The following is a 20,736-nucleotide window of genomic DNA, read 5'->3' on the forward strand; positions in this document are numbered from 1 at the left end:
TATATTAAATAAGAGTAGAGGAGTCACCTTTGTCTCGGACATAAGAAAAAATGAATTCAGCTTTTCCCCATTAAGTATGATGTTGGCTGCATGTTTTATCACGTTAAGGTACTTTTGCTCTATTCCTATTTTCTCCAGAATTTCTATTACAAAGTATTTTCTGCATCAATTGAATGATCATTGTTTTTTGCCTTTGATTTTGTTAAAGTGACTTATTAACAATGTATCACAGAAAAAAGAGATATGAACCATCTTTGCATCTCTGGGTTGAAAACAACTTGATCATGGTCTATGATCTTCGTAATGTGCAGTTGAAGTCTGTCTGCAATTTTTTTTTTTTGAGAGCTTTTGCATCTTCATAAAAAAAGACTGTCCTGTAACTTTCTCTTTTTTGTTGTCCTTGTCCAGTTTTAGACTTAATCTTGTTCTAACGCTAGTTTTTTAGAATGATTTTGGAAGCGTTCCTTCTTTTCTTATTTATTTATGGAAAAGTTTGAGGAGTGATGATTTTTTTTTTCTCTTTAAAGATCAGACAGGGGCTGGGGATATGGCCTAGTGGCAAGAGAGCTTGCCTTGTATACATGAGGCCCTGGGTTCGATTCCCCAGCACCACATATACAGAAAACGGCCAGAAGTGGTGCTGTGGCTCAAGTGGCAGAGTGCTAGCCTTGAGCAAAAGGAAGCCAGGGACAGTGCTCAGGCCTTGAGTCCAAGGCCCAGGACTGGCCCAAAAAAACAAAACAAAAAAAAGATCAGACAGAATTCAGCTGTGAATCCATTGAATCCTGGCTTTTCTTTGTTGGGAGACTATTATTAGTTCATTCTCATTGCTTGTTAAAAATGTAGTTGAGTGATTTGTATTTCTTCGGTTCAGTTTTGGCAAGTCAAATATGTTTAGAAATCTATCTATTTAGACTTAAACTAAGCCCTTTATCATTTTAGATTTTCTAGTCTATTTGAATATAGATTTCAAAGTGTTGCTCATGCTTTGGATTTAATTTTTGTGTGAAATCCCTTCTTGTCTCTAATTTCATTAATTTGGGTCTTGTCCTTCTTTCTTTGGTCAGAAGGGTGTAAGGAGTTTATTGATCTTATTTTGTTAAAGAGCCAATTGATTCTTTGTATATTTTTTAGTCTTAATTCATTGATATCTGCTCTAATATTTATTATTTCCATCTCCTATTTTTCAGTCCATCTTGTTTCTTATTTTTCTGGGAGGTTGAGAGTATATCATTAGACTATTTGAGATAGCTCTTTGTTTTTGCTTTGTTTTGTTCATCCTCATATCTGTAAACTTGCCTCTTAGCACTGGCTTTACTGCATCCCAAAGTTTCAGTAGATTTATCTTTCATTTTCATTAGTTTCTTGGAACTTTATCCATACATTCAGTACTGTGTTGTTCCATCTCCATTTATTTTAATGTTTCCTGTAGTTTCTTTTGCTGTTGAGTTTTACTTTAATTTCAACATGGTCTGATAGAATACAAGAGGATATTTAACATTTCTTTTTCTTGTATTTGTCAAGACTTTATGTCCCCGAATGTGATCTGTTTTGGATACAGCTTTATGGACTTCTGAGAAGAATGTATACTGTGCAGCTGCTGGCTGAAATACTTAAGATGTCTCTTAAGTCAATTTGGGCTACACTGTAGTGCATTTGTCTCTAAATGTTCTTTAATGATTTTTTTAAAAAAAGATCTGTCTAGTAGGGAGGCTGGTGATAGTCGAGAAAAGGAGGGAAGAGAAAAGCAGTCAGACTCACAAGTTTGCACCTGCAGGTCGGAAACCACCATGCTATACTTACCTTCCCATTGTTGAAGTGCTTGCTGCCGTGATTTCCCAGATGTAGTTGTGGCTGGTATCTAGTTCCCTTGGCTGTTCACTTCTGTGTGTGGCCCATGTACCAGGCTTGCCATGTCAGGGGCCTGGTTTGAAGGCTTGAGCCTGCACTGGAGTTATGTGTAGCCTGGTAGTTTTCTGGCTTTCAGTATGTCTATGTCATCCACTTGTATGAGCTCTCAAAGATTGCAGTTGGCTTTGAGCTTCTCAGCCCACACTGAGGCTTGCAGTTGTGTCTCAAGCTGCTCAGGACTTCTAAGGGTGCAGACTGGGAAGGCTGATTGCATGAGGGCTTGTGGGGACCTTAGTAGAGTCACATTTTTGCATGAGCACTGATCATGTCTGGAGTCATATGGTTTTAAAATAGCTGTCACTTAAAAATTTTTGTTTTGTTATTGTGTTTTGGTTTTGGTCTTTGAGACAGGATCTCATTGTGTAGTCCAAGCTGGCCTCAAATTTGTAGTCTTCTTGCCTCAGCCTCCAAAGTATTAGAATTACAGGCATATATAAACAGCTGACATTAAAAAAGTAATTGTATCATTCTTTAATTTTGAGGCTATTAAAAGATTCAGTTCAGAAGCTTACCTTGTTCTCTTCAGTGCCTTTATCACCATTCACTGATGCTTGAAATCAGTCATAGGCATTATCTTTCATTCATCTATTAGAATGCTACAAGGCAAGTAGACCTGTGAGAGACAGCACATTAGACTTAATAAGGTCCAAGTCACCAAATTATTTTCTTAGGAGGCTTTAATAATGAAGAGAACCTTAAGAGAATGGGGCTTATTAGCAAAGGTAGGCTTCAGGTACCAAAGATTAATAACTTGTAATAATCTATTTGAAAATTTAAATGGCATTTCCTGTAATTAAGTCCCTTAGTTTAGGGAAGGTGTTTATTAACTTTACTCTTTGCTGCTCTTTGTTGTATTTATAATTACACCTTTAAGTGTGGTGAGGGTTTTGGTAATGCTAGCATGCTTTCCCTCCTCCCTCTGTTTTGGAATACTGGGGATTTAACTCTTGGGTTTGTGTGCGCTAAGCAAATGTTCTACCACCTGAGCCATATTTCCAGCTGGTTTTTTTGGCCAGTCCTGGGGCTTGGACTCAGGGCCTGGGCACTGTCCCTGGTTTCTTTTTGCTCAAGGCTAGCACTCTGCCACTTGAGCCACAGCACCACTTCTGGCTGTTTTCTATATATGTGGTGCTGAGGAATCGAACCCAGGGCTTCAAGTATACGAGGCAGGCACTCTTGCCACTAGGCTATATTCCCAGCTCCTTTCCAGCTCTTTTGTGTTGAGTTTTTCAGAGATAACTGCCTAGGCAAGCTATGAGCAGCAATACTCCTACCCTTACCTCCCACACAGCTGGAACCACAGGTGTGTACCACTATGCCAGTCTTATTTTTAAGATAGAGTCCCATTAACTACCAGGGCTGAAATTCATTTGTGATCTTCTAATCTGTTTCTTGAGTAACTGAGATTATATGTGTCTCACTATCCCTGTTAAATATGAATATTTTTTGGAAAACCTCAATGTTGTATGTGTGCTATATATAGTCTGCCTTTCCTCTACAGAGAAGTACTGACATGGATTAGGACCACTTTGGTGCTTCTTTGGCTACAAAGTTTTTAGAGATTATTGACAGGACTCGACTTGTGCTCATAATCCCTAACCCTTTTTGTTTATGTTTTGCACTTTTCCTTCTGTGGTTGGCAGTTTATGGTATTGAGTTTGCTCTTCACTTGGCAAGCTTCTTGATCTAACAACAGCTCTCATGACCTAGTTGTCTTACCATTCAGAAATGACCACTAGAATTGTCACAATATATTGCTTGGTTTAATAAAAGAAATAAATGCTAGAATTGGCTTTTGTGTCCTTTTTATCCTTTTTTGCTTTTATTAATTATACCTCCTCCCCACGCTATTGCTGCCTTTTCTTGGTTCACATTCAGAATTTCTTTAGAGGATGTTTTAGTTTGTTCTACTATAACAGAATACTGTGAATTGGTGGATAGCACAGCACATTTATTTTGCACTGTGAAGTTCTGTGATGTTCTGGCAGATCTAGTGAGGGATCTCTTCCAGGTCACAGATCCTCACCTTTTTGTATCATCTTTTGGCTGAGAAAGATAAAGTTTCTTCTTCTATCAGGGTATTAAGTCTGTAATGAGGGTCCCACTCTGTTGCACTATATTGTAATCACCTTTTAATGATTCACTTTCAAATACTATAACACTGGGAAATTGGATACTATCATATGAATTGTGGGGTACAAGTATCCAGTCCAAAGCAGAGGTTTTTGCTTTGGTCAGTGTGGTCAGCCTAGCCTAGTCTGGAGTGAGCAGTAGGAGGAGGAGGAGGAGGAGGAGGAGCAGCCCTGAGTAGGTGCAGTGTTCTTTTCTTTCTTTTTTTTTTAAATTTGTTTATTAATTGAACACAAATTTTTTTACAAGGTGTTGTGCAAAAAGGGTACAGTTACATAGTAGGGCAGTGTGTACATTTCTTGTGATATCTTACGTCCTGTTTTTCTATCCCTTCTCTAGGTCAGGTAGACATATATACAATATACAATGTATCAAGAACATATATAGTATTGACAGACTTGGTCTCTACTGTCTCTCCATCTCCCTTTGTTAACAGTCTTATATCAGGGAGATCATGCCCCTTTGTTTACTGTGTTCTATGCTTGTCTCGCTCAACATTATTTGTTCGAGTTCTGATCATTTCCCTGCGAATAACAATATTTCACCATTCCTAATCGCTATGTAGTATTCCATTGTGTATAAGTACCATATTTTTTGGATCCATTCGTCTGTGGAGGGGCATCTGGGTTGTTTCCATATTTTGGCTATTGTGAATTGTGCCGCGATAAACATGGAAGTACAAATGTCTTTTTGATATCTTAGGTTTTGCTGTTTAGGATAGATGCCTAGGACTGGTATGGCTGGGTCATAGGGTAGGTCTATATTGAGCTTTTTGAGAAACCTCCATACTGTTCTCCAAAGTGGTTGTACTAATTTGCACTCCCAGCAACAATGGAGAAGGGTTCCTCTTTCCCCGCAACCCCTCCAGCATTTGTTGTGTCCTGAGTTCAGAGTATAGGCCATTCTAAATGGGGTGAGGTGGTATCTCAGGGTTGTTTTTATTTGCATTTCCTTTACTAGCAGGGATGTTGAGCATTTCCTCATGTGTTTCTTTGCCATTTTTATATCTTCTCTTCTCTTGTGAAGTCTCTCTTTAGCTCTTTTGCCCATTTCCTAATAGGTTTATTGGGCTTGGAGGGGCTTAGTTTTTTGAGTTCTCTGTAGATGACAGATATCAGGCCTTTGTCTGTTGCTGTGCTGGTAAATATCCTTTCCCATATCGTTGGCTGTCTTTCTATTTTGGTGGCTATGTCCTTAGCTGTGCAGAAACTTTTTAATTTGTAGTAGTCCCATTTGTTGAGTCTTTCCCCTATTTGTCGTGCCCCTGGGACTCTATTCAGGAAGTTCCTTCCTGTGCCTATAAGTTCTAGCGTCTTTCCTACTCTAACCTTCAGTAGTTTCAAGGATTCAGGTCTGATATTGAGATCCTTGATCCATTTTGAGTTGATCTTGGTGCATGGTGATAGGCTTGGGTCTAATTTGAGTTTTCTGCGTATGGCTGCCCAGTTCTCCCAGCACCAGTAGTTGAAGAGGCTATGTTTATTCCATTGTATGTCTTTAGCTCCTTTGTCAAATATCAGTCGGCTGTAAGAGTGCAGTTTTACTTCTGGGTCTTCAGTTCTAATCCATTGGTCTTCCGATCTGTTTTTATACCAATACCATGCTGTTTTTGTTATGATGGCCTTGTAGTAGAGCTTGAAGTCTGGTATTGTGATACCTCCTGCACTGCTTTTTTTGCCTAGAATTGCTTTGGCTATTCTAGGTTTTTTACTGTTCCATATGAATTTATGGATTTGTTTCTCTATTTCAGTGAAAAATGTGGCTGGGATTTTGATAAGTATTGCATTGAATTTGTATAACAATTTGGGCAATATGGCCATTTTCACTATCTTGATTCTGCCTACCCATGAGCACGGGAGGTCTTTCCATCTTTTTGTGTATTCTTTGATTTCCCTTATTAGATTTTTGTAGTTTTCATTAAATAGGTCCGTCACGTCCTTGGTTAAGTTGATCCCTAGGTACTTTATTCTTTTTTTGGCTATTGTAAATGGAATTGTTTCCATAATTTCCTTTTCTGTTTATATATTGCTGGTGTACAGAAAAGCTGCTGACTTTTGTGGATTGATTTTGTATCCTGCTACTTTGCCAAATTGGTTTATTAGGTGGAGGAGTTTGGGTACTGAGTTTTTTGGGTCCTTCAGATATAAGATCATGTCGTCTGCAAATAGGGATAACTTGATTTCTTCCTTGCCGATGTGGATCCCTTTGATGTCCTCCTCTTGCCTTATTGCTATGGCTAGGGATTCCAGCACTATGTTGAACAGAAGTGGGGAGAGTGGGCATCCTTGTCTTGTTCCTGAGTTTAGGGGGAATGATTTAAGTTTCTCTCCATTTAATATATTAGCAGTTGGTCTGTTGTATATGGCTTTTATTGTTTTGAGGAATGTTCCATCTATTCCTGTTCTCTCCAAAGCTTTTAATAGGTATGGATGTTGTATTTTGTCAAAGGCTTTTTGGGCATCGACTGAGATAACAATGTGATTCTTAATTTTAGATCTGTTTATGTGGTGAATTACGTTGATTGATTTATGGATGTTGAACCATCCTTGTGACTGTGGGATGAAGCTTACTTGGTCATGATGTATGATTTTCTTGATCAGTTTCTGGATCCTGTTAGCTAATATTTTATTGAGGAGCTTTGCGTCTGTGTTCATTAGTGATATTGGTCTGTAGTTCTCTGTTTTTGTTGGGTCTTTGCCTGGTTTGGGAATGAGTATGATATTAGCTTCGTAGAATGAGTTTGGGATTTCTCCCTCTGTTGCTATTTCACGGAAGAGTTTGAGGAGTATTGGTATTAGCTCCTCACTAAAGGTTTTGTAGAATTCGTTGGTGAATCCATCTGGGCCTGGGCTTTTCTTAGTAGGGAGGTTCTTGATTACCTCCTGTATCTCACTGTAAATTATTGGTTTATTTAGTTGATTTATTTCTTCTTGGTTCAGTTTGGGCAGTTTGTACTTCTCTAAGAATTGATCCATTTCTGTAAAATTGTTTTTTGCTGAGTAGAGGTTTTAGAAATAGCTCCTTATGATTGTTTGAATATCGTGTGTACTTGTAATTTTTCCGGTGTAGTCCTTGATTTTACGTATATGAGTGTCTTCTTTTTTTTGTAAGTCTTGCAAGGGGTCTGTCAATTTTGTTTATTTTCTCAAAGAACCAGCTTTTAGTCTTATTTATTTGTTGAATGGTCTTTCTATTTTCAATCAGATTTATCTCTTCTTTAATCTTTGTGATCTCTCCCCTCCTAGTCGTTTTAGATTCTGTCATTTCTTGTTTCTCCAGTTGTTTTTGTTTCACCGTGAGGGTATTCACCTGCTCTGCTTCCATTCTTTTAATGTGGGTGCTGAGTGCAATGATCTTGCCCCTCAGTACTGCCTTAGCTGTGTCCCATAGGTTTCTTTGTGATGTATTGTCATTGTCATTGTGGCTTATGAATTCGTTGATTTCATCTTTAATTTGGTCTGTGGCCCACGTGTTGGATAGCAGCGTGGGGTTTAGCCTCCAAGAGTGTGTATAGCCTCTGTGGTATCCTTTGTTGTTGAGGGTTACCTTTAATCCACTGTGATCAGATATAATACATGGGATGACGTCAATACTTTTGTATTTGCTGAGGTTCTTTGTGTGGGCTATGACGTGGTCTATTTTATAATATCCATGGGCTGCTGAAAAGAAGGTGTATTGGGTCTCTGTAGGGTGGAAGGTTCTATATAGGTCTGTTAGATCCATTTGGGAAATGGTGTTATTTAGGTCCTCAGCTCCCTTAATAATCCTCTGGGTGTTGGATCTGTCTCTTGGGGAGAGAGGGGTATTAAAGTCACCCACTATGATTGTGTTTGCGTCTATCTTGTTCTGTAATTCTGTGAGAATTTGCTTGACATATGTAGGGCCTCTTTTTGTTCAGTGAGTATACATTTATCACAGTGATGTCTTGATTCTGGATTTTTCCTTGTATTAATATGTAGTGTCCTTCTTTGTCTTTTTGAGTTGACTTTAATGAGAAGTCTAGCTTGTCTGAGATCAGAATGGCTACACCTGCCGTTTTGGTGGGTGCATTTGCTCGGTAGATCTTGCTCCACCCTTTCATTCGAAGCCTGTTTTTGTCCCTTGCTGTAAGGTGGGTCTCTTGTAGACAGCAGATGTCAACTTTTTGTTTGCGAATCCATTCTGCCAGTCTGCTCCTCTTTATCGGGGAGTTTAAACCATTTATATTTAAAGAGATCAAGGATAAGGGTGTTTTTTCTCCTTCCATTTTCTTGTTTGGCTGTTTTTTCCTCTTTTTTTTTTTTTTTTTTTCTTGTCTTTAGTGTGCTGTTCTTTCTGTTGGACTTTGGCTATTGAAGTTTCTTTCTAATTCTGTCTGTGTGTCTTTTACAATCTCTGTTGGGTGGGGCTCCCCTCTTAGAATTCGCTGTAGGGCTGGTTTTTTATTCACATACTCCTTTAGCTCTTCTTTGGTGTGGAAAGATCTGGTTTTCCCTTCGAATGTGAACACCAATTTCGCTGGATATTTGATCCGAGGTTGCAAATTGTTATTCTGAAGTACTTGGATGGTGTTCTTCCACTCACTTCGAGCTTGGTAAGTTTGTGTGGATAAGTCAGATGTTCTTCGAATCCTCTTCCCATTGTAGAAAGTTTCCTTCTTCACTTTGGCTGAATTCAGGATTTGCTCTTTAATCTTGAGGTCTGTAGTCTTGAATTGTATGTGCCTTGGGGTGGCATTCCTGGGGTCTGGCCTGTCAGGTGTCCTATAGGCTTTGGTTACCTGGATGGGGACCCCTGTGAGATTGGGGAAGTTTTCTGCAATAATTTTATTGAGAACATGTTTAAGCCCTCTGCTCTGCTATTCGGCTCCTTCTTCTATTCCAATTATGCGCAGATTATATCTCTTGTCTTTGTCCATTAGTTCCTGGATTAGTCTGCCCTGAAGCTTCACCTTTTCTTGGAGTATGGTCATTTTCTGGTTGTTGTCGCCTGCTTCATCGTCCAGGTGAGAGATTCTGGATTTCATATGGTCCACTCTTGTCCACTCTTTCTGTTATGGTTTCAATTGCGGAATTTATGGATGTCAGAGAGCTATTTATGGTTGTCATATCAGCTCTGATTGTGGAAATTTCTTCCTTTAAAGAGTTGTATTTTAGGGGCTGGGGATATAGCCTAGTGGCAAGAGTGCCTGCCTCGGATACACGAGGCCCTAGGTTCGATTCCCCAGCACCACATATACAGAAAACGACCAGAAGCGGCGCTGTGGCTCAAGTGGCAGAGTGCTAGCCTTGAGCGGGAAGAAGCCAGGGACAGTGCTCAGGCCCTGAGTCCAAGGCCCAGGACTGGCCAAAAAAAAAAAAAAAAGAGTTGTATTTTAAATCTATTTTTTCATGCATTTCAATTGTCAGGATGTGGAGATTTTCTTTAAAGGACGCTTGCATTGTATCCATTTTTGCTTCCATTTCTTCAAAGAAGGCTTGCATTGTATCCATTTTTGCTTCCATTTCAGGTGCTGCCGCTGTGGCCCCGTCCACCAGTGCAGGGTACGCCTACCAGAGTGGGCGCTGTCGCCGGGGGCCCCGCCCTCCTGTGCACTGTGCGTCCACTACAACAGGCACTTTAGCGGGGTATGCCTCCCAGAGCGAGCCCTGGGTTGTTGGGTTGTGTTTGTGCCCTCCTGCGAGTCCGTTGGGGGGGGGGGGGGCGGTATGTGTGGGGTCCAGTGGGATCGACTGTCAGGGTGCGGATTGGCCCCCTCAGACCTCGCCTCCACTGCGAGGGAGGTACGTGATCAGGCCCAGGTGTCCCTGTTGTGCTGGTATTGCCCACCAGCGCCTGTGATTTTAGTTTTAAGAGTCCGCAAGGTCCAGGCGCCTGGGGTGGGGCTTGCACTGCTGCCGTCCCCTGGCCCCTGTTGGCAAGGGGACGGGGCCCGTTCTGCCAGTTCAGGAACCTGTGGGGCCTTGGGGCTGCTCCGCCCTTCCCCTGCTAAACTGACTTCCCAGCGCCACGAAGGGAGCTTCCCGCCTGATTTGGGGGTTCTTTGTTCCCATGGGGTGGGGAGGGGGAGGGAGGGAGATCTAGCTTCTTTGTGGGGCTTGGGTTTCTGATAGCTGGTCTCCTGTTGGGTGAGGGGGTAATGGGGGACTCACTGATCCTGCATTGTGTGTGTGCTGGTCCCTCAGGGGGTGGTGAAGTGTCGTGGTGGCTTCCCGGTTCCCTCCTTCTGCCGTGCTGGGTCCCCCTGTCCGAACCCCGTGTGGACCCGAACTTCTCATCACTGCTGTTGTGTGTCTTGGTCCGCACCCTCCCTAGACCGTGGGGTCTCCCGCTATCTGGATTCTGCACTCCCGGCTGCCTGTCTGCCGATCGCCGGGTTCCCCTTTCCCAGCCTGGCCCTGTTTGGGCCAGGGTTGGCTGGTGGGGGGGAGGGTGCCCTGGCGATTCTCCGGCTCAGTGTAGGTTTTCGGATCTTCTTTTTTGCTCCTTTTTGTTTTCCTGCGTTTCTCCACTGCTTCTGGGTGCTGGTTTTGCTGGGTTCTTGATGGGGTGTTAGGTGTTGGAGTTCCCAGCTCGCTATTCAGTTGGAGCGAGTCGGGGTGCCTCCCTACTCTGTGGGCGCCATCTTTCTCTCTCCAGTGTTCTTTTCTAATTGGCTGTAACTTCAGTCAGTGGCTTTCTTGATCCAAAGCTTGAGGAATCAGTCAGTCCTGGATAGGCAGGGATTACTGTGACTGTCAGAGATTAAAGAAGAAAAGGTACAAAAGAAATATGTTCAGTCCAGATTGTGGAAGCTGAATATAAGGGTCTTTCCCACTCTTCTCTCTAAAAGTATGCTTTGAAATATTTTATAATATGGCCTTGAAAAGGAAAAAAAGAAAGGATACTTGCTTAGACTCTGCTTCACATAATGCTTTGGTACATTGGCTGACATTCCTGATAACACTTTCCTGAGCAAATACTAGTGTGATATTTGTCTCTTCTAGATATAATGTGCCAAATGTGTTATTAAATAGGAAGTAGAACAAGCAACACATGAAAATACTGTATAGTTGGCACTTTAAAGTATCATACTATGTGGTCATAGACAAAACAAATTGCATTTCTAGATTCTTACTACATTTTAACATTAATATTTTTTTAAATTTTATTTCTTAAAATTTTATTTATTTAGTTAGTCAGTCATTCCTGGGTTTTGAACTCAGGGACTGAGCACTGTCCCTGGCTTCTTTTTGCTCCAGACTAGCACTCTACTACTTGAGCCACAGTGCCACTTGTGGCCTTTTCGGTATATGTGGTGCTGAGGAATCGAATCCAGGGCTTCATGTATACGAGGCAACCACTCTACCACTAGGCTATATTCCCAGCCTTAACGTTATTACTCTTACGTTTTCCCTTTTTGTAATTAGGAATTTTAAATGCTTGCTGTCCATTTTTAAATGTTCAAGTATTTCTTAGTCCTAGTTTAACTGAATTTATGAAATTGTAATGGGCTAGCCAGTTACATTATGTTAAAGCCTTTAATCTGTAACTTTTTAATTAGTTGTTTTAAGTTTGTAGTTTACAAACAGAAAGTTCAGTAAAAATGATTTTTTTCTTATTGTGATGTAAATTTTCTTTAAGTTACATTTTCCATAAGGATTGGTAGGTTGCTTATAATGATTTTATTCAAGGTGTATGTATGTAAGTGCATGCATGTGTGTTTGTGTGTGTGAATGCAATGTGTACATGCTCAAACCTGACTAAAGATTTAAAAATATTTTTAAAGCTGGGCATTATGGTACATTCCTGTAATCCTGGCGTGGAGGAGACTGATGCAGAAAGGTCTTGAGCTTGAAGCCAGGCTGGGCTACAGACTTAAGGTTTTGTTTCAACAAAACAAATCCAAACGCATCAAAGTGTATGGAAAGGTTCGTGGGAAAGATGGTTAAATTAGTAATTAAACCACTCAATCATGGCTTTGCAAGGTACCTTTTTCCCCCCAGTCAGTTGTGGGGCTTGAATTTAGGGCCTAAGCACTGTCCCTGGGCCTTTTCACTCAAGTCTAGCTCTGTACCACTTTAAACCACATCACTGCTTCCAGCTTTTTGGTGTTTAATTGGAGATTAGAGTCTCAGACTTTCCTGCCCAGTTTGGCTTCAAACTGTGATCCTCAGGACTCAGCCTCTTGAGAAGCTGGAATTATTGCGCATAGCTTTAAAGGTACTTTTTAAAAAATTTAAAAGCATGTAATTATTTGTGATAACAAAATAAGTCTTAATACTGTTAAGTGGTTACTTTGAAAACTATAAAGTAAAAAAAAAAGAAAACTATAAAGTAGCATGGTGATCCTGTATGGCATTTATCTTGTTAGATCAGAATCAAATGAGGATGCATTTAGATTATTGCCCCTCCCCCCTTTTTTCCTTCTGGTACTGGGATGTGAACCATTCAGGCTACTTAGGTCCTGAGATCTACCAGTGTTTCTTAGACTTTAATGTAGACAGAAACCACATGGGGAATCTAGCTCATACCTAGAATCTTAGCTACTAAGGAGACTGAGATCTAGAGGATCCCGGTTCAAAACCAGCCTGGACAGAAAGTTTGCAAAAATGTATCTTCAGTTAACCAGCAAAATGCCAGACTGGAGGCATGGCTTAAATGGTAGAGTACCATCCATGAGCAAGAATGCTGAGCAGTCCTTCAAGATCTGAGTTCAAGTCTTGATACCAGCACACAGAAAAAAAAATGTTATTTGCTTTAACTTTATGCAGCATTTTTTTGCTGCCAAGATGCAAATGCTTCTTGGCTTTTATAACTTGACTTACTACTAGAGAAGCCTTTCCTAGGTAGATGAATGCTTACATATTCAGGGCTTCAGTTTTAGACTTCATTTTTTAATTTGGAGCCCTTGCATGATAAAATATTAACAGATTACTGGATGTTCTTGCCTTCATTCAACCTTTGGATATAAAGTATGAAAAAATAGGAAAAGACATTTAAAATGATTGTAGTGATAACAAATCAGCATCTTCAAAAACTAGCATTCTAAGACAGTGATACCAGAATTTGGTACAATTAATTCACAAAACAGAAACAGATATAAAGCAGTTCTTACTAAGTCATAGTAGAAAACTAGTGTCTGTGAAGAAACCAGGAAAGACAATATTATAAACTTCTTCCTAGTGTAATTTGTATTGTGGTCTGCTTGTTTTATAATTGTAGCTTATTTGACATTAGGTTTATTGATAGGTAATTCTGATTTTCAGTTGGTGTGATTTATTTTCTAGCTTCCTTGATTATAATCTTAGATTATCAGAAATGAAAAGAATATCAAGAAATGGCTTATCTGATTCCTATTTGTCATTTATGTATTAGGTTGAGCATTTAGCTTACTCATTATATTTTAATTTCATCACTATTTGCCCTAAAGATGCTCTATGCAATTTTGTTAGGTCCAAAGATATAATGAGGGATGTAATTAATTATTTCTAATAAAAAAGTTACTTTATAAAGCCAGTTACTCGGCTTAATATAGGGACCTTATTGTTCTACTACCCAAGACTATTTACACTTAATCTTTTGCCAAAAAGCTGAGAAGCAATGAGATAAAAATCTTACCAAAAACCATTCCTCCTTATTTTCTCTCTTTACATTTAAATATATCAGGTTTCGGTTGTTAAATAATTTAAAATCTGTTTACACTTAATTTAATCTCTCTTTGGGTTGCTATTGCCATCTCCTATCTCTAAGCTTTTTCAGATTTATCAATGTGGAGTGGATTCCACCAATTGGCTTAATCTGCTCTCAAAGGCTGTCAAGGGTCCTCCATGCTAAATTGTAGTCTCCTTTTGCTCTTGAAATCAGCTCCTACCATGGCTCCCCTCCCACCCACTTTCCTTTTTTCATCTTTTTGCTGTGGTGTTGCTATACTGCCTAGTCTGACCTTGGGTTCAAGTGATCTTCCTGCCTCAGTCTTTTGAGTAGATGGAACTGTCACTGTCTGCTGCCCTGCTAGGCTCTCCTCTCCCATTCTCCCTCTCCCTCTCCCTCTCCCTCTCCCTCTCCCTCTCCCTCTCCCTCTCCCTCTCCCTCTCCCTCTCCCTCTCCCTCTCCCTCTCCCTCTCCCTCCACCTCCACCTCCCCTCCCTCTCCTTTTCCCTCTCCCTCTTCCTGTTCCTTTCTTCTTCCCCTCTCCCCCTCCCTCCTTCCCCCTCCCTCCCTCCTCTTTCTTTTTAGCCAGTCCTGGGGTTTGAACTCAGGGCCTGAGCACTGCCTCTGCCTTGTTTTGCTCAAAGCTAGCACTCTACCACTTGAGCCACAGCACCACTTCCAGCCTTTTCTGTATATGTGATGCTGAGGAATTGAAACTAGAGCTTCATGTGTGCTAGGCAAGCACTCTACCACAAAGCCACATTACTAGCCCTCCTCTCTTGATTTCTAAGTCATCATAATTATCTCCTCTTCCTCTTCTTGTTTCTCTCTCTCTGTCTCTCTCTCTCCCCCCCCCCCCTGTTTGTGTGTGTGTGTTCACAATAACACTCTACCACTTGAGCCACAGTGCCACTTCTGGCTTTTTCTGTATATGTAGTGCTGAGGAATCGAACCCAGGGCTTCATGTATGCTAGGCAAGCACTCTACCACTAGGCCACATTCCCTGCCCGCTTGTTTTTCTCTGTCTCTTTCCTTCTTCCTTTCCTTCCTCCTGCCCTTTTTCTCACCTCATCTCCATTTCTCTACCATTATTGGTTTCTCTTCATGCCTCAAAGTATTTTAAAAAGTTCAGGTCTAAATCCTTTGTTTCTCTGTTTTAAGGCTATATGTTTCTCAAACATGCTTGTGAATGACATGTAAGGACACTACTGTTTGGTTTCAGCTTATTTATTATACGAGGGAAAAAAGGTTTAATATAATCAGGTCTTCTAATTAACCAAGAAAAGTATGTAAAGTTTAGATTTTTATGTGAACTATCCTAGACATTAAATTGGCCACCAGTCACAATTTGGGAACACAGACATAACATACACAGAGAGAGTGAGATTAAATCTGTTTATTATTGGCCTTTCACAACTATCTCTGCAAAGTTTACTGTGTTAGTGTTTTTATTTTTACCAGCTTAAAACTTGCATATCTTGGGCCTGGGAATATGGCCTAATGATAGGATGCTTGCCTCATATACATGAAGCCCTGGGTTCGATTCCCCAGCACCACACATATAGAAAAAGCCAGAAGTGGCGCTGTGGCTTAAGAGCTAGAGTGCTAGCCTCGACCAAAAAGAAGCCAGGGACAGTGATCAAGCCCTGAATCCCAAACCCCAGGACTGGCAAAAACAAACAAACAAACAAAAAAAAACAAACAAAAAAACTTGCGTATCTCAACAGGCAATGAATTCATCTTTCTTCCCAATGTAGTTCCTTTCTTAGTTCTTAGTGTTTAATCATTTTCATGATAATTCAGACTTGTGCAGAGTTGCCAATTCCTCTGCATTCATTCCCCGGGCTTAGAAGAGCTTAGTTCTTCCTTTCTTCCTTCCTGAGGTCTGGCAGTAAGATTTGACCCTCTCACTCTCTTTGGCCATCTCTCTTTGCTGTTTTCCACATAGATTTTGTGTCACATTCTACTAAGACTCCTTGAGCCATATGTGTTCCTTGTTTTCAGACCTCTAGGTTTATCTTAGTTTTAAATAATAGGTCCTCTCTAAAGTTGGCACCTTACTACTACCCTGTGAGATAAGGGGAATGACAATATCTTTCTTCTCTCAGGCTACTCTTCCACATTGGAGCAGTTTCACAAATTCCCACACTGAGTTAAAGCTTATCTTGCATCTAGAATTGGCACCACCAGGCCCATCAGACTTACTTTGTGACAGGTCTTTAGCTTCCCTTCTGTTTCCCCTCCACATGCGCAGGCATGGAATTCCTTGCTGCTTGTCTCTGTTCTGTTTAGTTTCTCAGTGGCTTTCTGCAATCCTGCTACCTCTTTCAGGATTCCTGATATTGTCTCTCCTGTGTTATCTGATTCTTTTCAATCTTTGAGTCAAAACATAGTGCTTCTAAACTATCATTTTGCTTCACCTTTTTAAAAAATCCCATATCTACCTTCTTAAGTTCCATTTTGTCCTAATTGGTTCTTACTGGCAGTGGCCCATTATCAGGCCTTTCCTAGCTTTACCTTCTGGACATTTTCATTTCCATTTCCATTTTAAAAAGGTCAACTCAATGAATCTTTCTCACTGACAGTGGGAAGATTGAATCAAAGGGAGATGTTAGTAAATATACTCAATATGTTTTTGAAGTTTTTTTCCCTTTATTTTATGGTATTGAAAACTAAGAGAGCAATTTTAGACCTGAACATAGAGAAGGAATTCTCTTAGACCTAAATAGGAAAAGGGAAATATTCCCAGGTTTACTTCATTGTGGGAAAGATATTGAAGGGAATAGGGAATGAAGTGAAAAGAAAAAAATTTCCAGTAAGGAATAGGAAGAATTCAAATTGAAGGGACAGAATACATGTGTAAAACACTGAGAACAGTATGAAGTATTAATAAGAATAAGATACTTAATAGAGATTTCATTTTTCCTAAATTGCACAGCATGTATGATTCTCAGGAGGAGAGAGTATAGCTTCTAATTGTGAGTGCTGATAAAAGATGGAGTCCAAGTAGTATAATAACACAGGTTTTCAGAGGCTCCTTATGCAACCATGGTTAGTTCCTCCTTCCTTCCCTTCCTTCCCCTCCTGCCTGCCTCCCTTCCTGCCTCTTTTCCCTTTCCCTTTCCTTATGTTATTCTATATCCAGTGGTGGGTCTAGCCAACTTGTCCCATACCCATATCTAAAGCCTTTTCTCTAGGGAAAAAACAGATTTGATTTAGTTTATCATGTATTTAGTTCAAAATACTCATTTCAGAGACTGTTATTACAGTCATCTTTCTCCTTTTAGACCTCACATCTGCACCAAACAGTGCTTTACTTCTTTGTTCTTCCTTTTTGTACCTGTTGGCAACCTCCTTTAAGTTGTCATTTCTAATTGGACCTCTCTAAGCTGTAGTCTCACACGGCATTTCATTCTTCTGAGGTAGTACTTCACTGTACTTTTTCACAAGTTGTCCTTGGAAGGGTTTTTTTTGTAATGACTTGTTTAAGACATAATTTACCTATGACATAGTTTACTCATTTAAAGTACAGAACTAACTTTGTACATTCACAGAATGATGCAAACATCCCTTCAAAGAGAGACCTTGTTATTCATTAGCAGTAATTCCATTCCCCTGCTCTACCAGCCCTAGACATCTTCTGATTTACTGTCTGTGCCTATACATTTATCCTAGACATTTCATGAAAATGGAGTCAACACACTGAGTGTGTGTGTGCGTGCATTAATGCGCCCGTGCATGTGCACAGTGCATGCCAGTCCTGGGGCTTGGACTCGGGGCGTGGGTGCTGTCCTGAGCTTTTATGTCCAAGACTACTTGAGACACATCTCCACTTCCAGCTTTTGGTGGTTAGTTGGAGATAAGACTCTTACAAACTTTCCTTCCTGAGCTGACTGAACTGCATCCTCAGACCTCAGCCTCTGGAGTAGCTATCATTAATCTGGTGTGAGCCAGGGTGCCAGATTACTACTTCTTTTAAAATAACAAATTTGATAGTCCACTGAACATTCAAGGAGGTTTCATGCTTAGCATGTAAGGTCCCTTTCTGGTTGTTCTTCAGGAGGTGCAGTATTACATATACGTATAGTCTTCTGGGATTGTGATTTTAGGAGGTGTTCTTTTCTTATCCCTTTCCCTTATCCAGCCTTGGTCTTCTAAGCACCTGACCAGTCTGTGTCTAGTGGTATCATATAATTAGCCTATACTAATTCCTAACTGTATTATGTTCCTAGAGGACTGTAACAAACTGGGTGGCTTAACACACTACAGGAATGTAGTGCTTCACAGTTTTGAAGACCAGAAACCCAAAGTCTTGGCAGAGCCATGCTCCTGATCTGTAGGGGAGAATCTTTGGTTCTTCTGGCTTCTGGTGCTTGCCAATAATCTCTGCCTCGGAATTTACATATTTTCTCATGTGTCAGTTATCTTTACATTATGTCCATGTCAATGTATTTGTCCAAATCTTCCTCTTCTTTTAAGGACATAAGTCATATTTGGTTGGGACTCATCCTGATGACCTGATTACAGCTTCAGTAACCCCATTTCTAAAGATCATCCTTATAGACTTGAGAAGGTTAGCATGGACGGGATGACTGGTGAACTGTTGTTTTTTTTTCTTCCTGATGCCATTTATATATTTATAGCATCACCCACAGACCACGTAAGATTATCAGTACAATATCATTGGCTATAGGCAGCATAAAAGAAAATATATGTCTGCCCTAACATTTATTAATTGATTTTCAGGGCTTTATATAGTTGGAGGGCTAGACATTCTCCATCCTCAGTAGGACTTCAACTGATTGCCCTTTTGTTTTCCGTAATGCTGTATAGATTTTTCCATAGTCTAATCCAGAGAAAGCCTGGATGCTGCCCCCATTTTAAACTTGCTTGGCCCTCTCCTGGTACTATTGTACCATGTATCAGGAGCTGGGAAGTGATAGGAGGCTTGCTTACCATGTGCCCTACCTGGATCTGCTTTATGGAACAGGGACTGAGTATGTTTGTGTGTGAAAGGGTTAGGAACTGATCTTACATATTGAGTAATGGGAGTTAGGAGTGGCAAAATGGTCACTTTCTCGGGCTACTGCTGTCTGTTGGAATACGTCTTAATGTGACACAGAGTTTGGGGAAGTAACACATGCTGGTGTTCACCAGCTGCTGAAAACTCCAAGAATAGCTCTTCCACCCCAGGGATCTGTGGGAGACAAGAACTGCCACTCAGCTGACAAGTCTACTAAAACAGCTCTTCCCTAACACAGAGCTGTGGGAGGAGAACGGCAGCCCTGGCTTGAATGCCAGGGCTTCCCACTGGTGTTACTGAGTTTCTCAAGATTTTGTTGAGTAAATGTTTTACAATATGTTGTAAGCTTTTTGATCAATCTCAAGACTGTGAATCATTGTCATTACATTTTTGCTAGTTTGGTAAGTGTTGGGGAGGAGAGAAGGTTTCTCTAAGCAATCCATGCTGTTAATCTACGAGTCTTGCCCCATTTAAGTTTTTAAAGTACTAGTGTTAGTGTCAAGGGCAGGGAATGGGATGTGATGTATCTCTTTAGGGAATTTAGTCTGTTGAAGAATCATTACATTTACTCCTGACATTTTTTTCCAACATATTCATTATGAAAAAAATGTATAATCTTTTATCATAAAGATTGTATTGTTTCTTAATTTAAATCTGCTTTTTGCACTTACATTCAAAACACAGAAGAAAAACTTTAGTGATTAGAGAACAATGCTAATAACATTTCAATAAGAGAACTTTGTTGAAGTGCTTAGTAAGTTACATTATATAAAGTTAAGTCTTCATCTAGCTAGAAAGTAGAATTTTTATAGTTAACCTACAGTACATCTCTTTTATGGAGTATTTTATTTAATATAAATATGACCATCTGGGTTGCAAATTTTCTAAGTTATTTAAAAGAGACAGCATGATATCTAGAAGGCTTTTTAAAACTCCAAAGGTTTTTTTTTTTAATGTATTTTTATAATTGTTGATTTAGCCAGGCTGAGTTCTGTAGTTAGAGATATCTAAAACTGGGAAGCTGTTAGGAATCTCTGTTTTATTTCACCCTGAAGTGTTGCTTTTTCCAGACATAATCACCCTGTGCCTTCATTTATTAACAAAGGTATTTATTATGAGGAATATCCATAAGGTATTTTTGTGCTTTTCCCCCTAAAGCTTTAGACTATTTTATTTTAGAAGCAATTACCTTTCTATATGATTTTATTTGTTCAGTTTTTGTTATTAGATTTTTTGGACCTTAGATTATGTTTTCATTTTGATGACGTGATTGAATCCATTAGCAATCCTTACAATTGAAGGTTACATAGAAAAAACTGTGAGGACACATACAAAACCATAACACCGTCACAGATCCATGAAGCAATATCTGATTTTTTTCATAAAATATTAGGAAATACTATGTGTTTTTCTGTAATTTATTTAGGAATTATTTTGTCTAACATGTATTTGACATCTCTCTCAAATAATTTGATTATTTATGCCTAAGCCCATTAAGACTTAAAAGTTTTCTATTTTTCCTAGTAGGCATTACTTGCCTCTGTTCTCTGCATTGGTAGTTGAATAAAACACAAATTAACTTGTGAATATTAATCGTTTGGATCTATGAATCCAAAATTTTCTAGCATCGACAATTAGGTCATATTAGATGGGATGGCTCACACCTGTGATCCTTATTTGGGAGGTAGAGATTGGTAGATTAGAGGCCAGCTTGGGCAAAAGGTTACACAGTGTACATCTTGACCAGTAACCTCAGTGTGGTGATTCATACCTGTAATCCTAGTTACTTGGGAGGGTGAGATTGTTGGGATTGAATTTAGAGGGCAGCCAGGGAAGCAGTTTGCCAGACTCCTTCTTAATAGAGAGCTGGATTCAGTGGCCTGAGCTTGTTACCTTAGCTACTTAGAAGCCTAACATAGGTGAATGGTGCCCAGGGGCATGCATGGTCAGGAAGGTGAGACTCTTAGAAATTACCAGTGTGATTCAGTGTTTACAGTGCCAGCATAGCATGCACAAGGACTGTAGTTCAATCCCCAGTACCACCAAAACTAATCATCATT

General features: G+C 40.0%; 1 protein-coding gene and 1 long non-coding RNA gene across 2 annotated transcripts in view; one reads left to right on the forward strand and one right to left on the reverse strand.

The window, feature by feature from the left end:
• LOC125358655 (ubiquitin-conjugating enzyme E2 E2) overlaps positions 1 to 20,736 on the forward strand; it is a 223,539-nt gene that overhangs the window by 61,556 nt on the left and 141,247 nt on the right. The gene's annotated exons all lie outside the window — the stretch shown is intronic.
• LOC125358656 lies at positions 748 to 20,730 on the reverse strand. The gene is made up of 3 exons (XR_007212353.1): positions 20,720 to 20,730; positions 17,184 to 17,191; positions 748 to 1,280 (listed from the first exon to the last, which is right to left on the reverse strand). It is a non-coding gene; the product is annotated as an uncharacterized LOC125358656 (long non-coding RNA).

The sequence above is a fragment of the Perognathus longimembris genome, chromosome 10 (genome assembly GCF_023159225.1).
Source record: "Perognathus longimembris pacificus isolate PPM17 chromosome 10, ASM2315922v1, whole genome shotgun sequence".
NCBI lineage: Eukaryota > Metazoa > Chordata > Mammalia > Rodentia > Heteromyidae > Perognathus > Perognathus longimembris.